General features: G+C 39.3%; 1 long non-coding RNA gene across 1 annotated transcript in view; it reads left to right on the top strand.

Annotated features, from left to right (window-relative positions):
• Positions 1 to 8193, top strand: part of LOC128249949 (uncharacterized) — a 25984-nt gene that overhangs the window by 972 nt on the left and 16819 nt on the right. The gene's annotated exons all lie outside the window — the stretch shown is intronic.

Genomic DNA, 8193 nt, shown 5'->3' with positions numbered 1-8193 from the left:
TATATATATATATATATACATATATATATATATATATACATACATATATATATATATATATATATAAACACACATTTATATATACATGCATATACATATGTACATTTATCTATCTATCTATCTGTCTGTCTGTCTGTCTGTATATATACACGTCAGCAGTGTCCAATGTATTGCTCCTCTTTGCAGAAGGTAAAATAGACGTCATTTTCTTCCAAGTCAAGCAATCATATAGAGTCACATTGTAATTCTATGATATGAAACTTAGGGAGATAATATCTTGAAGATGGAACTTTGAAAGAATTATGTTAGACTTCAGACCCTTCATCCAAGATTACTTACTTTACTTAAACCTCTTGTCCCCCCACCACCACTCTATGGTGCATAGGACATTGATGACTTTTCTCCCTATTTCTTGACACTGGGGTATCCTCTCTCAGGTCATTTTGGTTTTGAATTATCATTGATGCATCTGCAGCATTGCGTTTTTCTAGGTAGTGGTGCTGGCCCAATGCAAACCTATTTTCATCCTTAGGAAGAGGTTGTCCATATTAGCCTGGCCTCTATCCTTTGATTCATCAGGCATGGGAGGGTCTACCAAGAGCTTGTGCTTGCTGGCATAGCACTCAGGGTCACTGAGGCACACAACCTGCTACACAAACTGCCACACTGCAACAAAGACTGGATCTTGTGATGATATATCCAAGGTTAAATGATATATTAGAAACATAAGACAGGTGAGTAATATAAGACTAAGAGTTGCTTCATGAATTAGCAGTGTCACCAATGACACCCCAACTCACTGAAAATTGAACAAATGTTTCATGTTTAAAATACTCATCAACAATGTTTAACTCTTTAGCATTCACATTATTCTGTCAAATGTAATGCTTATTTATTCACATTGTTTTCAATTAATTATGTACTATTTTGGAACTTTGAGAGTTTGATGAGGTAACCATTAATTCTTTAGAATGATATTGTAGTTCTGTGATTGCAGTAGAAAACTTTGTTTCATAGAATTTTGTCTGATTCATGCAAGCATGGAAAATGGATGTTAAAAGGATGATGATTATAAAGATGATGATTATAATGATGATGATGATGATGATGATGATGATGATGATGATGATATATCTGACAGGCTGTCACGTATTTCCCATCTATTAAAATTCATCCTCAAAGCTTTTATCGGAAAAAAGTTGTACAAAGTCCTGTACTGATGAAAAGTCTATGGCAGTAGTACATGTAGAAAATGTGGTTCAGTGCAAGCAAACTTCATAAAAGCACAGTAATGCCTGTACTCACATACAAACATATGTATATCTCAAATAACCAACAAGAATCCTATAAAACTACAGCTTTGTAAACACAAGACCACATAACTCAGAACCCAAGCACTTGAAACCTGGTTCAATTCCAATCACAGAGCTTTCACAAGAATGAAATAATGATAGGTTTTGATCTCTCTCTAAGACAAACTTATCAAAGAAAGAAGGCAACAAGTGTGAAGATAATATGGCAGTAATTGTAGGTTAAAGTTGGTAGCAGAGGTCAGTGAACTGTAGTTAAATCTAATTTGAGTTTCATTAAAGTCTTCTTTCAATTGTTCTTTGTTTTTTTTTTTACATGTATGGTGTGGTCATGTTAAACAATTTTGTGACACCTCATGTTTGGTTTGCCAAAATCAAAGAACAGACAAAGAGAAAAAAGGAGGGAAACATAAGGTTGGTTGATGACTGCAAAAGATGGAGGAAGAGGCTTTGTCTCTTGATGTGTATCTATAGCCTCCCTTGTTCCAGTCTTGTAGTCAGGAGGGAAGGCAGTGCTTCATGGCCTTTTTACAGGGTTTCCAAGACTGGTAGGAAGGAGGAACAAATGCATCCTCAATTGGAAACCTGGCCAAAGTATTTGAAAAAGAGTGGACTCCACTTAAGGTACCCAGGGTGCCAGGTACTATTGTTAAACTGAGCAACAGATTAAGTCTGTCACCCAACTAGATCATTGCAGAATTTGAACTCAGAATGTAAAGAGCTGAAAAACACTGCAGGGAATCTATAGTCTGTTCTGCTAATCCACCACTTCACATTGATACTTTTATATCCATCTTTTGGGCTTCTCAAGATTAATACTGAGATAGTTAGTAATCGGGTATCCTAATAATTACATGTATGAATAAAATACCATAGTCTAGTGGCATATCTGCAGATTTTTCAGAGATACAAATATCTGAATAAAAGATTTCTGTTTTTGTGTATACTTTCTCTTCTCTGTCCTATATCATTATGTCTGGTCTGTTATGTCTACATTTTAGAGAGGTTTTTATTGGAATATTCCACCAGTATTCTTTCATACTATGGGTGAGTGTGCCAGCTACATCATTGTCAATCACTATAATTTTATCCTCGGGTTTGTCATTTACATGGATTGTGTTCTATGAAAGAAAGGAGTTTGGGAATGTGTTTAGCAGCTTTTAATCAACAGAAATTCAGTAGCATATGATGAATTTGGGTGCAATCTGGCTGGAGTTAAATACAGAAAGTGATTATTTTGTTACTGATTGGATAAAGTATTATAGGTATATATGTGTGATGTTGGCTATTTTTGTGGGGAACTTGTTTTCATTTTTGTTAAAGTAACTAAACAATACATAACTGAGTCACTAGATAAAAAGTGTCAGCCACCTGATATTTAGCTACTCTGTGGATGGCCTGAAAATATTTGCTAAAAATATGAATGGTATGAAGAATTTCCTTGACTTGTTTATGATATTCTTAAAGGATATAAGAATAAAGTTTGGCCAAAACAAATGCTTTTACTCTATTGAAAAATGAAGGATAACTACAAGCCAGTAGTCTAGTAACATTTCTATCAATGATCTAACAAATTTCCTGATATCTAGCAAGGAATTTTACCAGTACTAAGGGATGGATGAAAATATTTCTGGGATGGAACTTGTTGCAAGGAACACGTGACCAGGGAATATAACACTCTGATAAGAAAAGTGCCTGGTTTTCAGAGTTCTTTGCTTACAATACATTAGTGGTCACAATGTGATTGCTGTACCAGTACTCATGTCTCTATTTGGACTTTAAACTAAATGTAATAACTAGAAATAATGTTAAAGCTCAAAAACTGTCACCTCTTATTTAAAGTTTCCTCATTGATACTGATTTTAAATGAAAGCAAGGAGGAAGAAGTGTTACGTCAATTCAACCAGTCTTTGAATGCATCAAGATTCATCTTATATCCACGGAGTAGCTGCATGCAAGAACCTGATAGCATGATGAGAATTGGAAAGATACTCTTTGAAAATTATACTGACTTAGGAAATTGTACAAGTCAATTACAAGAGAAAGCCAGATGTGAGGCATGTATGTTTATCAGTGAAAAGTCATGTATGGTTATCATCATCATCATCATCATTGTCGTTTAATGTCCACTTTCCATGCTGGCATGGGTTGGACGGTTTGACTGAGGGCTGGCGAGCCAAGACGGCTGCACCAGGCTTCAATTTGATCTGGCACCATTTCTACAGCTGGATGCCCTTCCTAATGCCAACTACTCCGAGAGTGTAGTGGATGCTTTTTATGTGCCATCGGTACGAGGGCCAGTTAGACAGTACTAGCATCAACCATGCTTAAATGGTCTTTTTATGTGCCACCGGTACAGGAGCTAGTCACTGGCAATGGCCACGCTCAATGGTGTTTTTACATGTCACCAGCACAGGAGCCACTCAGACGGCACTGGCAACAATCATGCTCGAATGGTGCTTTTAACGTGCCACTGGTACGGGTGCCAATCAGGCAGTACTGTCATCGGCCATGACAACAATTTCACTTGCCTCAACCGGTCTTCGCAAGTGTAGTTTATTGCCCAATGATTGAAGGGTACTCTTAAATGGGCTGGTTATGCTGCACTGGCATAGGCCATGGTTATGGTCTCACTTGACTTGCTGGATTTTCTCAAGCACAGCATATCTCCAAAGGTCTTGGTCACTTGTCATTGCCTCAGTGAGGCCCAATGTTCGAAGGTTGTGCTTCACCACCTCATCCCAGGTCTTCCTGGGTCTGCCTCTTCCACAGGTTCTCTCAACTACTAGGGTGTGACACTTTTTCACACAGCTGTCCTCATTCATTCACAACACATGACCATACCAGCGCAGTTGTCTCTCTTGCGCACCACATCTGATGCTTCTTAAGTCCAACTTTTCTCTCAAGGCACTTACACTCTGTCGTGTATGCACACTGACATTACACATCCAGCAGAGCATATTGTTAGAAAATTTCAGGTTGACCTAACAACATATATATGAGCTTTCATTCTGGAGAATATGATTTTCAATTCCAGGAACAAGACATAACAACAAAAAGACGTTATGCACAAAAGAGAGAGAGGGACTCAGAAAAATGGTGTGTGGTGGAGGTTCTATGGAATTAGCAAGAGTGTGAACTGGTCAATATAGGTCAGAATTAATTGTGAGTATGGTGTGGCAGTCAGTATAGGACAGTACTGAGAGAGTGTGGTGGTCAGTATAGGAGAGAGCTATTTGAGTGTTGGGGTGAATATACAATACTACTGTGATGATATAATGTGTTGGTCAGTATTACTTATTTAACACCTTTGCTCTCTATAGAGCATAAGCTTTGATGACTTTTCTCCATTGTTCTTGATTGTAGGATGTTTCCTTTGAAGGTAGACCTTCTCCTTGGTCTTGTTTTGAATTGTCATTGATGTTTCTGTAACTTTGCTTTCTTCTAGGTAGGGGTGTTAGCCCTATGCAAACCCATTTTAACCTCTGGAAAGATGTGGCCTATATTAGTCTGGCCTCTATCGTTTTTACCTGACCATCATGGGAAGCATCACCAAGAGCTGTGCCCTGCTGGCATATCTCTCAGGGTCACTGAGGCACATAAGCCACCACAATGCAAGAAAGACTGGACTTTGTGGTTGATTGGTCAATATAAGACAAAATTATAATGATATGATGTGATGGTAGGTATAACGGTGCTGTTGTTGTTTATCCTTAAGTCAGCACTGAATGAGCAGAATTATGACTGAAAGCATTCTAACTTTGACCATATCATTTTATAGGGGTTCTCAGGGCAGAATATCTAGTGATATCTAATGTCTATTCTCCTTAATATAATTTGCAGGACATTTTGCTGATATTTCTAGCATTTCAAGCGACCACATAGAGACTTCCTTATTGGTGCATGGAGAAAGGAGTAGGTAGAGGTGGCAGTAAATTTAATGTAATTCGACAAATACAATAGTGGACAGATTGACCATCAACCAACGGAAGATTCCTCTTTAAGTATAGTTATTAAACCTAACCTTATACTAAATCACAGCAATTTCATGTCCGTCACGTGGTGTCTGCTGCTGCTGTTGTTGTGCTAGCTGTGTCCTTATTACTGCTGTGGTTTGTTGTTGTTTGTTTTGGTGAAGTTGGTGGTGTCATTGTTGTTGCTGTGATTCGTTGTTACTGTCATTGTATTAGTGGTAGTAGTGGTGGTGGGGCATTACTTCTGCTGGTGCCATTTTTGTTGTTTTCGTTGTTGCAGTAGTGATGGTAGTGGTATTAGTCCTAGTTGTGTCATCATTATTATTGCTGTACTTTCTTTTGTGTGTGTGATAGTGACAGTGTGCTGTCGGTGACGGGGGTGCGTCGGTTGTGTCATTATTATTACTTTAAAAAAGGCCTTGTGCCTACAGTAGAAATAGTAATTATTATTTTATTATTTAAAGGCAATTAAGTGGTATTTCGCCTGTCTTCGTGTTCTGAGTTCAAATGCTGCCGGATCGACTTTGCCTTTCATCCTTTTGGGGTTGATGAATCAAGTGCCAGTGAAACACTGGGGTCGGTGTAATCGACTGGTCACCTGCCCCCAAATTTCAGGCCTTGTGCCTAGTAGAAAGGATTATTTAAAAGCAATGAAGGCGACGAGCTCGCAGAATCGTTAGCACACCGGACGAAATACTTAGCGGTATTTCGCCCGTCGCTACGTTCTGAGTTCAAATTCCGCCGAGGTCGACCTTTGCCTTTCATCACTATGGGGATTTATAAAATAAAGTACCAGTCACGTACTGGAGTCGATTTAGTTGACTATCCCCACCCCCTCTAAATTGCAGATATACCTAATTTGTGAAGGCGCAAGGCTCAGTGGCTAGAGAGTCGGGTTCACAATCATGAGGTAGTGTGTTCGAACCCCAGACCGAGCCTGTGTTGTGTTCTTGAGCAAGACACTTTGTTTCATTAACATGTTGCTCCATTTCACTCAGCTGTAAAAATGAGTTGCGATGTCAGTGGTACTAAGCTGTATCGCCATTTGCCTTTCCCTTCGATAACATCGGTGGCATAGAAAGAGGAGGCTGGTATGCATGGGCGACTGCAGGTCTTCTATAAACAACCTTGCTCGGACTTGTGCCTCGGAGGATAACTTTGTATGTGCAACCCCATAGTCATTCATGACCGGGTGGGGTATTACCTTTTATACGTAATTTAGAAACGATACGAGTATTGGATTAGGAGTGTAGGTGTATTACTCCCCTTGACAAGGGAAAACAAGCTAGCTATACAGAGAGGGGGCGCTACACAACATTGAGGCTCTGACACTTGACCTCATCTCTTCTTCTTTTCTGCATGGACATGCAATTTCTGAGGGCGTAACTTGACTGTCTCTCTCTTAGGCCTCAGGCCCGCAAGCAGATAGGAGCAAGGCACAGAAGACCATAGCCCTTTACACTCCAACCATTCTGTTTGTCATTCCTTTGGACGCGTACGTGTGGCCACAAATAAAAGTGTTTTAAGACATCCTTACTTATATATGATTTCCGTCCGTGATTACTGCCAACCAGATTACAGCCTTCTTGGGAGTCTTATTAGATGGTTCAATAACGACCTGCAGCCCATCTAAAGGAGAATCGTTAGATAGAGCGTTGAACAAAATGCCTTGCACTGTTTCTTCCGATTCTGCATTCTGAGTTCAAATCCTGCTGAGGTGAACTTTGCCTTTTAACGTCAATAAAATAAAGTACCAGTCAAGTACTGAGGTCGGTGTAATTGATAAGAGTCTTTCCCTCGAAATTGTAGGTTTTTCTGTCGAAATTAGAAACAATTATTGCTGCCAGGCCTTGTTGTTTCTGTGGCTGTTGTTCTTGTTGGTGTTTTAATGATAGTGGCATTGCTATTACTAAAACTTTTAACTATGACTCAGCAATCTTCAGCGGAATCTGTCAGAGTTGTTGAAAAGAAAAGGCAAGTCTTTAAACAACGAAGATTGCTGTGGTCAAATTACTAACATGAAGCCATTATACAGAAAAGTAGCAACAACAGGCACTGGAGTGCGTGTGTGCGCGTTGATCTAGGTATTGTGCATATGTGTGCACGCACGTATGTGTATATGTTGTGTATGTATGTATGTATATATGTATGTATGTATGTATAATTATGTATATATATGTGTGAGTGTTGTCTGCGGGTGAGTATGCTGCATCGACAAAGTTGCAGAATAACAAACCAGCCTAAATAGAGTACTTTTGTACCCATTCGTTAATGGTTATGTATATGTGTGTGTGTGAGTGTGTGTGTGTGTGTGTGTGTGTGTGTGCGTGCGTGCGTGCATGCATGCATATATGTATGTATATGCAGTTACTGAGCTATTTTTCATCTAAAACACCAAAAAGCTCAGTATACAATTGTCGCGAATCTCGTAATGTGCAGACCATGATTGTGTCTAACGTTTGTGCGTACGCGCGCACGCCCCCCCCACTCATGTATGTATGTATGTATGTGTCTTTGTGTCTGTGTTTGTCTCCACAACTTGACAACCGGTTTTGGTGTGTTTACATCCCCCTAACCTAGCGGTTCGGTGAAAGAGACAGATAGAATATGTACCAAGCTTTAACAAATAAGTCCTGGGGCCGATTTGTTCGACTAAAACGCTTCAAGGCTGTGCACCAGCATGGTCGCAGTCTTATAACTGAAACAAGTAAAAGATAAAAAAAGAAGATAATTGCGAAGATTATCTGGTACTCGACTGAGGAAAGAAAACTTCGAATGACCCATCCTTGTTTCCTTTGTATCATCTCTCTGGATGTCCCATTTTTGTATCACCTAACTGTTCGGATGTTTTGCGTTCTTGTCCCATTTTGTATTAAATTGAATGAGAGTATGTAGTTGATTGTACACAC

Source organism: Octopus bimaculoides, chromosome 1 (genome assembly GCF_001194135.2).
Source record: "Octopus bimaculoides isolate UCB-OBI-ISO-001 chromosome 1, ASM119413v2, whole genome shotgun sequence".
Taxonomy (NCBI): domain Eukaryota; kingdom Metazoa; phylum Mollusca; class Cephalopoda; order Octopoda; family Octopodidae; genus Octopus; species Octopus bimaculoides.
The sequence above is the reverse complement of the archived record's forward strand: the minus strand, read 5'-3'. Positions and strand labels throughout refer to the sequence as shown.